Genomic DNA, 9779 nt, shown 5'->3' with positions numbered 1-9779 from the left:
TAAAATCATTACAGATAGTCTAGGCACTGGGAGGGATAACTTGTGAGAATGTACAGGGACATGCATGCATTATCTTCTGGTAATGGAGAGGAGAAGCAACCATCCACTCTAACACATTCTGTTCATATTAGTGGAAAATTAAGACAGAGATCTAGGATAGCATACAATGTATGGTGTACAGCTTGTTTTGTTCTGTTGATGCATGATCACTGTAATTCCATTATGCACAGGAACTGCACCTCAAATACATCCAGGAAACTAGCAATGTATTGATCATTTTGAAATCCTCAGTAACAGCTCATCAACATACAGTAATTCCTCCCTTAAAGTCATCCTGGTAAACGTTGTTTCATTGTTACATTGCTGATCAATTAGAGAACATGCTCTTTTAAAGTTGCGCAATGCTCCCTTATAACGTTGTTTGGCAGCCGCCTGCTTTGTCCACTGCTTGCAGGAAGAGCAGCCCGTTGGAGCTAGCTGATGAGGGCTTGGAACCAGGCTGGACCAGCAGCCCCCCTATCAGCTCCCCGCTCCTGTGTGGCTGCCGGCAGTTCAGCTGTCCCTCCCCTCACTGCCATGTGCTGCTCCTGCTTGCGGTGCAGGAGGGGAGGGGGGTGCTAATGTCACGGTGTCCCCCTCCCCCTGCTCCTGCACCCTGCTTACTCCATTTCCATAGAGTGAGGGGAGGGGGCACAACAGGGCTCAGGACAGAGGGAGCTTCCTGTCAGCAGCTTCTGTCTCAGCTTGCTGATATACTTAAAAAGGCAGTGTAGTTAGAGTGGGGTCAGCGTACTTAAAGGGGAAATGTGCATATCTCTCTCTCTCTCTCTCTCTCACACACACACACACACACACACACACACACACACACACACACACACACACAGTGTGTCTCTGTCTGCCATGCTGTCTCCCCTCCCTCCATTCGTGCTGCCTTGTAGAGTATGAGGCTACATTAACAACAATGGGTTAACCCTTGAGGGCTCAGCTGATTGATAGTTCATCATTTAGCAGCAAGGCATTCCCTGGGAAATATCCCACCCTCTGACTTCACCACCTCAACCAAGCTTCACGATCATCATTGCTGTGTACAAATATTAAATTGTTTGTTTAAAACTTATAGTGTGTGTGTGTGTGTGTGTGTGTGTGTGTGTGTGTGTGTGTGTGTGTGTGTGTGTGTGTGTGTGTGTGTGTGTGTGTGTGAAAAGTAATGGATTGTGTCTCTGATGCAGATGCAACCCTTACCTTGGAGTCACTGTGGGGTAGTATTTGAGTCACAAGTGAAGCATCTTTGGAGCTGAATTAATGATGTGAAAAATAGAGGATAGAGGCAGATCTGACAGAAAGGTGTTTGAGAACTGCCACCATGTTAAATGGAGGATGGGAGTGATTGGGGTTTTATTGTCAGGATTATTTCCCTTTTTTCTAGATACAACATCCTTGTGCCTGAGAAGGCATCTGGGTTATCTCTCTTTCTCTCTCTCTGTGTGCAGCCAGTGAATGCTACCTGCACAGCTGATGTGCTAGCAAAGTTTGACCAGGTCGTTTAAGCCAGGTAACCTCCTCTCACTGCCTCAGCTCCCTGAATGACAAGAACCAGCTGACTGGGAAAGGGGTGCGGGGAGGGTTTAAAACAGGGCTGATTATAAATATTGGAACAAATCTGTGGCACCCCAGGACTTTGCCATGGCCTGTGTGATTGTGAGCTTCTCCTACCCTGAAAACCCAGGTCTTAACGAATGGCTCTAAAGGAGATTTTCCACTAGCTGTTAGCAGTATGGGGCCTATGATACACAACTAAGCATTTCTGATTCCATCCAACAATGCCCTGCAGTGCACATATACACTAGACAGTTGAGTACAGTGTTAATGCTGTTTTATAATGGGGATGATTCACATTTGCTCCCTGCACCCCTTTAGCCACATGGTGGTTGTTTGGATGAGTACAATGTGCACATAAGCAGTGAATCATTTAAATGGCAGTTGCCATTGCAGCGCCATTGTAAGTACTCTGGGGTTCTCTCCAGCCACAGCCCTGTGGTGCCAGAGTCCCCTAAAGCACTCGCTCCTGCTGAGACACCTGTTGCCTGTTCCTGATGCTGGGACCTCCCCCCAGTGCAAGTCCGGCAGTTCTGGATTGTGTCCCTGTGACTAGGAATATAAAAAACACTCAGAACATTAGTACCCTCACCCTGCATGGAACTTACTGTGCTTCATGGCAACACCCTTTCCATCGCTAGGTGTTTATAGAGCACTAGCACTATAGAAACTAGATGCTGTATTAATAGGCCTCTCCATGCCCTGTCCCTCTCATGCACTTATGCCTCTTGCAGTCCTGTCTCTCTCTTCCATGTAATCAGGGCTTGATCTGCACAAGAAAACTAAGTCAGTTTAACTATGTTGCTCAGGGGTGTGAAAAATCTGCACCCCTGAGAGGTGTAGTTAAGCTGACCTAAGCCCTGGTGTAGATAGTTATCTAGCCTGTTTGGGAAGGGGATTCTCTACACCAATGGGAGAACCCCTCCCATCAGCATAGTGGTGTCTACACTGAAGCACTGCAGTGCTGCAGCTGTGCCACTGTATTGTGTTAAGTGCAGACATACTCTAAGAAGTCAAAATAGAACAGGTAAATCAGAAAGGTCTTGTGCTCTGGAGCAGAAGGTAACATTGTGATTCCTCCTCATTCATGGTCCAGACTGCTCTGGTCTCTCTCATTGCTCTTATGCTGAGAAGTGTAATAGCTCCAGCATGGCCATTCTTGATGGCAAGATGCTCTAGGCTTTGTCCCAGTCGGTTCATCCCTGTGGAAGATAAAGGATGAGAGTGAGGTGAATAAACCACCCTGGGGCAGAAGGGGTTATGGGCTGTTATACCCTGGGCTGGATAAAGAGAGAGGACTGGGCTAGGCAACCAGTGTTCTGAGCCATACGGGCATTCACTGGAGCCCACCTGTCTCAGGACACATTGCCATCCCCTTCATTCCATACAACCAGTAACCCACTTAATGAAACAAACATTATACCCAAACTGTGTGTGGATGCCTGACAAACTGCTGCAGACTAGCCTAGGCCAAATAAATACACACATAGACCTGGGGGCAGGGTGTATGTTACAGCACCCCCCACTTCCCCACCCAAGGACAGATTTTTAAAGGTATGTAGGCTCCTAGTGGGACATTCAAAAGAACCGAGCTCCCATTAAAATCAGAAGGAATCAGGTATTTGAGCACTTTAGAAAAATTCACTTGGGTACCTGCCCATCTGTATTCTTAGGTGCCTAAATACCTCTGACAATCTGCCACCTAGTGATTATTATGCAGTTTCCACCTTGGCTATTACACAGCACTGGTTCCATGATAATAGAGCTGCCAATACTTGCACTGATTAAGAATGTGTTAGGTGTTTAATGACATCATGTGGCCATTTTTGCAGGTTCTGGGATGTCTTTTGTGTTAATAAATGAATCTTTCCTTTTTCCTTGTTTCAAGCTTCAGGATGATGGTATGGTGATGCAGGTGGAAACCAAGAAGAACCGTGGCCTCTTCAACTTGGAAAGTGTACGTCTGAGAAAATATGTTAGTTTTTCTTGACTTTTTTGTGTAGATTTTATAAAACTGTTTTCCCCTAAGACCAAAAGTCCTAACAAGGCAATTGTAAAGCAACCAAGTCAAGTGAACAGGGACTCTAGGAAGATGGTATCATACAAGGTAAGCAGCCATGTGTTTGAGACCCACTTTAGGGGGCTTTGGTGGAAAGAAATTGATATTAAAAGAAAATAATCTGACAAGCTTGTCTGTCTTTCCCTTCCCAGGCCTCACAGAAGAATATCGCTTTCTCTTTCTCAGTTGAGCAAGAACTTCCTGTGTTCAACGTCAAACCAGCTTCAGTGCTGATCTATGATCACTAGGAAGTAGATAGGAGGCCTGGCTGAGATCATTGTCTGTTTCCACTAAGCTGGATGGGATTTGTTTACATGCTACTACTCTTACCTTAACACACATTGACTGGGGGCGGGCACTCCCAGCTTTTATATTGGATGTTAGCCCCATGTCTCTCCCAGACGGGACCGGGAGACACCTTGAAACTCGCCAGACACTGCCTGTATATTGTAGCTCAGCCTGGGGAATGGATCAGTCTGAAATGGGGAGATGGCAATGGAGTTTCATCAGATGTTTAGGGACTTATTGAACATATCAAATGCTGCCCATGAATTTATAGATCAGCTATGAAGACAGGTCATTCTGAAACAAGGGAGGCTTCAAGTTCTCAAAGGCGTTTGTGAGCTGAGAAGATTCTGTAACCGGGGCAGGGACACTTATTGAGGATATGGAATATTTGGCTTGAATGTGTTTGGGTTTCTTCTTTTGTAGATGAGCATGTCCTTGCTGAGTACAGCACAGCCTGGGGTCAGACATCTCAGCCTGAAAGCAGCTACAAGTCTGCACCAGATAGAGCAGCTTGTGAGTGGTACTCTCCATAGAGTACAATAAGAATGGGGAGAGGACAGGCTGAGGGGGGAAGTGGACAAGAGACTGGGTGTGATGTAATCCAGATGAAAAGGAGAAGCTGCTCAGAGCCTGAGGGCTCTGATGTATTTTGTAAAGAATTTGAAAGTAGTGTAGTGGGATGGATTTCACTGGGAAAATGTACTAGATTTTGTAGATGTTGAACTTGGAAATAGATCCCTTCCCCATGAAAATGAGCCACTTTCTGAGCAGAACATGGCCCCATTGGGCGGGAAAGGGGGGTGGGTGTTTCAAAAGCAGCTAAATGACTTAGGAGCACACATGCTATTGAAAGTTAGTTAGTACTCCTGAGGCACTTCTGAAAATCCTGCCCATCAGCTGAAGGTGACTCTGGAATTGAAACTCTTGCATATACAGGATTTGAAACTTTCACATGGTGCTGGTGTTGTAACCAGCCACTTCAGGGAGTTTTCTGGAAAAGTGAAACTTAGTGAAAATGTCTGTGCTTAATTCTGCAGTTAAATTATCAGCTGTTTCATACAGCTGCAGTCGTTTGTAGAGCAGGAGAAGAAAGGCAGAGCGATTAAGTGTGGTTTTGTCCTCCTGGCACAAGCAGAATTGGCACATTGGCTTTTAATAAGAGAGTCTGATCTCTGTCTCTCTCTAGCTTACTTCAAAAGTAAATCCTCTGAAGTCAATAGAGAATCTGCAGTGAAGGAGAGAGCATGGGTGGGGCCTAATGGGAGGGGATGTAGGATTGCTCTGCATGGGGCCCAAACAGGCTGATGTTTCATTGGTCCCACATGGAACTGACAGAAACTTCCTTTCAGGACAGGCCTGCTGTCATTCTGTACAGCTAAACATCATTTTCTGGGGAGAAAATTGAGCTATACAAAAAATATTCTCATTTTTAGTCTTTTTCTTGTTCCCTCCCGCCCCTCACAGGACAACCCCAGACTGAGAAAAGAAGCCAGAGCATTTATTTCCCCTCTTTCCTTCTGCAATCCTTCCACTACTACTTGTTTGTATATGTTACACTAACAGCATGCAGTCAGTCAGGTTGTGATTATGCAGTAGGTAACTTGGCTTGATTTCAACCCCAGCCTGCATGTCCCTTCATACTCTCCCTCCAGACTTATATAGACAACCCTCTACCCTGCCTCCAAACTGACTGAGAACAGTAGTTGGCAATAAAACATATAATAATCGCTGTAATAATCAAATTCCGTGTGTCTGGGTCCTGATTATCTTGTCTTTGCTCACCAAAGCATGATTATCACTTGTTGAACAAGCGAAGTCAGGCCCTACATTCAACTTGTTGAAGTTTTTGTCTGTAATGTGATAACTTTCTCACACTTTTGACTGGTGTGAGAAAAATCAGGCCTACAGCATGCCCACTGTGGTGCTGCAAGCAAAGGAATTTATCTAATGCCTCTGCAGCTAGCTACAGAAATCATAAGCAATAGTTCAATAAACTGCTTTCTCTCACCTTTGGGGGGGGGAGAGAGCTCAGCCTCATTAAGCAATGAAGTGTGTAACTAGTCTGAGCTAATGCCAATTTTAAAGAGCCAGTGACCCAGATAGTAACAGACGGGCAATGGAGTTGTGCAAGGGTCATGGACTGATAGTCAGGACTACTGTGGACAAGCTGAAGTGCAAAAATCTGCTGCGTAGTTCTGTAAATGCAAGCTGTCTTATTCCAAGGCTGGACTTCCTGTACAGCTCTGCCCACGCCCCTCGGTCCTGCCCTGCAGCCCCTTCCCATCCCAGTCCTGGGCTCCCCACACAGCTCTGCCAATGCCCCCTGGTCCTGCCCTGTAGCCCCCTGCTATTCCAGTACTGGGCTCCCCACACAGCTCTGCCAATGCCCCCTGGTCCTGCCCTGTAGCCCCCTGCTCTTCCAGTCCTGGGCTCCCCACACAGCTCTGCCAATGCCCCTCAGTCCTGCCCTGTAGCCCCCTGCTATTCCAGTACTGGGCTCCCCACACAGCTCTGCCAATGCCCCTCAGTCCTGCCCTGCAGCCCCCTGCTATTCCAGTCCTGGGCTCGCCACACAGCTTGGCCCAAAACTTCTTTAGAAATGCCAAGGATACTGAGATGTAGGTTTGTAGGGGGGAAAAGCAGCTGAATTTTTCAAGTTACAGAGAGGCAGGATGAGAACAATAGCGCTATATAGAGTCCTTCCACAGATTAAACTCTCCAGCTCTTAAGCAAAGTAAGCCATTATGGGATAAGAGGGAAAGTCCTCTCATGGATCAGTAACTGGTTAAAAGACAGGACACAAAGGATAGGAATAAATGGTCAGTTTTCAGAATGGAGAGTGGAGTCCCCCAGGAATGTGTATTGCCACCAGTCCTGTTCAACATACTCATAAATTATTTGGAAATAGGGGCAAACAGTGAGGTGGGAAAATTTGCAGACGATGCAAAGTTATTCAGGATAATTAAGTCCAGAGCAGACTGCAAAGAGTTACAAAGGGATCTCACACAACTAATAAGAACATAAGAATGGCCGTACCGGGTCAGACCAAAGGTCCATCCAGCCCAGTATCTGTCTACCGACAGTGGCCAATGCCAGGTGCCCCAGAGGGAGTGAACCTAACAGGCAATGATCAAGTGATCTCTCTCCTGCCATCCATCTCCATCCTCTGACAATCAGAGGCTAGGGACACCATCCCTTACCCATCCTGGCTAATAGCCATTTATGGACTTAATCACCATAAATTTGTCCAGTTCTCTTTTAAATGCTGTTATAGACCTAGCCTTCACAACCTCCTCAGGTAAGGAGTTCTACAAGTTGACTGTGTGCTGCATGAAGAAGAACTTCCTTTTATTTGTTTTAAACCTGCTGCCTATAACTGGGTAACTGGGCAAAAAAATGGCAGCTATAATTCAATATTGATAAATGCAAAATAATACATGTTGGAAAACATAATCCCAACTATATATACAATGTGATGGGGTCAAATTAGCTGTTAACGCCCAAGAAAGAGCTCTTGTTGTCATTGTGGACAGTTCTCTTAAAACATTCACTCAATGTGCAGCAGCAGTCAAAAAAGTAACAATGTGCGGCACCATTAGGAAAGGACTAGATAATAAAATGGTGATTATCATAATGCCATTCTACTCCTAATCCATGGTATTCCTACACCTTAAATACTGCATACAGTTCTGGCTGTCCCATCTCAAAAAAGAAATATTAGAATTGGAAAGGGTACAAAGAAGGGCAACAAAAAAGATTAAGGGTATGGAACAGTTGCCCTGTGAGGAGAGATTTAAAAGACTGGGACTATTTTTTCTGGGGGATAGGTCCATCAATGGCTATCAGCCAAGATGGGCAGGGATGCAACCCCATGCTCTGAGTGTCTCTAGCCTCTGATTGCCAGAAGCTCGGCATGGACAACAGGGGATGAATCACTTGGTAATTGCCCTGTTCTGGTCAATTACCTCTGAAGCACCTGGCACTGGCCACTTGCAGAAGACAGGGTTCTTGGCTAGATAGACCATTGGTGTGACCCAATATGGTTGTCTCCCCAGCCCACATCCAAAGAACCTTTTCCTTCCTCTTGCCTCTGAGGTCCCTCTAAAGATCATCGCTATCCCTCTTCCACACGCTCAGGAGTTAGTCCGGCTTTTCCTTCTCAACGGTGTAACTGAGCCAGAGCTCTACATGCTACAGGCATGGGGGAAAGGCTAACAGGAACCACACTGGCCCTTGCGATCTCAGTGTCTGCACTGGGAAGAGTAACAGTAGATCATAAATCTACTTCTGAGCTTCCTGTCCATTAACTTCACTGCATCACTGAAGGGGACTCTTCTCAGCATTGCAAACCCCCACCAGTAACCAAAATTCTGGCTCAAATTCTAATAGTCACTATAACTACTCTTCTTTATTCCTTGGTTCAGACCATAGGTTTGCATCATGGAGCCCATCCCAGTGTTGTGCAGGATGGAATCTGCTGAGAGCCATGTGGTGAGGGACTGGAGTTCTGGGTGGGCCTCTCTCCCTCCCAGTGTGGGGACCAGAATGAAAGAGCTGCAGAGCTCCCTGGCATAATGTCTGGCCCCAGCAGGGGTGCTGAAACAATTTGTATAGTGAGGGTGCTGAGAACCACTGAGCCAAACTGTAAACCATGGATAAAATGGAAACCACTTCAAGCCAGGGGTGTGTGGCAGCACCCATAGTTCCAGCACCTATGGGCCCCAGAGAAGCTGGCACAAAGGCAACCTGCATGTCCTTGCTGGGTCTCCTGGTTATTTACTCTGTGTTCCTCCTGTTAGACCAAAGGTGACATGGGCCACGGCCTTGCAGCAAATCAGTTCCTCAGTTGTAAATATGCAGCTGGCTGCTCTGTCGTTTGGCTCAAATCCACTGTGCTCCCCTTGGCCCTTGTTGTAACGAAGCCAAATGATTAAGTGATGAACCAGCAAATTCTGTTCTGTCTCACTTTCCAAATCCTCTGTTATCTGCTCACTGCTTTCCTGTCTTCTCCTAAACTCCCACGCCATCAATGTGCTCAGCAAATACAAGGTGTTGGAAATTGCCAATGGAAAGTTCTTCCATGGGAAAATGATGATTCATCAAAACCAAAATGTTCCCTGGTACTGGGTAGATATCGATGAAACATTCAATGGAAACCTGCCTGCTTTTTCAGCTAGCTCATCACCAGCCTCCCATGGCTCCTCACCTGGAGGGCTGGCTGGAGCCTCTGCTCCCAGGGCTCCTCAGACAGCTCTGAGGGCATCCTTGGCCCAGAGTCAGCCAACCCAGGAAACCAAATGACTAGGGAGTCAGGCAGCCCCTGGAGCAAGTAGTTAAATTCTGGCTTGGTCTCCCCAAAGGGAATCTTTTCAGGCTTTTCTCCTTGTGAAAAAATTCAAATTTTATACCTTATGTCTTTGCTCGGAACAAAAGAGTTTTGTTTTGTTCTGTTCAAAACAATTTTAATTTTTTCACAAGAAAGGGAAACTGTTTTTCAGCCACTTCCACTGGTGGGCTATGCTTAATGCCAGCCAGGACACAGCTTCATTCCCCCACACATGAAGGTTCAGACTTGTCAATGAGACCCTAAAAGCACCACCATGGTGTGGAAAAGGGGTCCCACAAGCTTTACCCAGAGATATACCTCAATCCTGCTCTGCAGTCCCCCTTCTATTCAAGCCCTGGGCTCCCCACATAGCTCAGATGATGCTCTTCAGTCCTTCCCTTCAGCCCCGCCTGCTATCCCAGTCCTGGGCTCCCCACACAGCTCTGCCAATGCCCCACAGTCCTGCCCTGCAGCCCCCCTGCTATTCCAGTGCTGGGCGCCTCACAT

Source organism: Mauremys mutica, chromosome 1, assembly GCF_020497125.1.
Source record: "Mauremys mutica isolate MM-2020 ecotype Southern chromosome 1, ASM2049712v1, whole genome shotgun sequence".
NCBI classification, from domain to species: domain Eukaryota; kingdom Metazoa; phylum Chordata; order Testudines; family Geoemydidae; genus Mauremys; species Mauremys mutica.
This window is presented reverse-complemented; position numbering follows the sequence as displayed.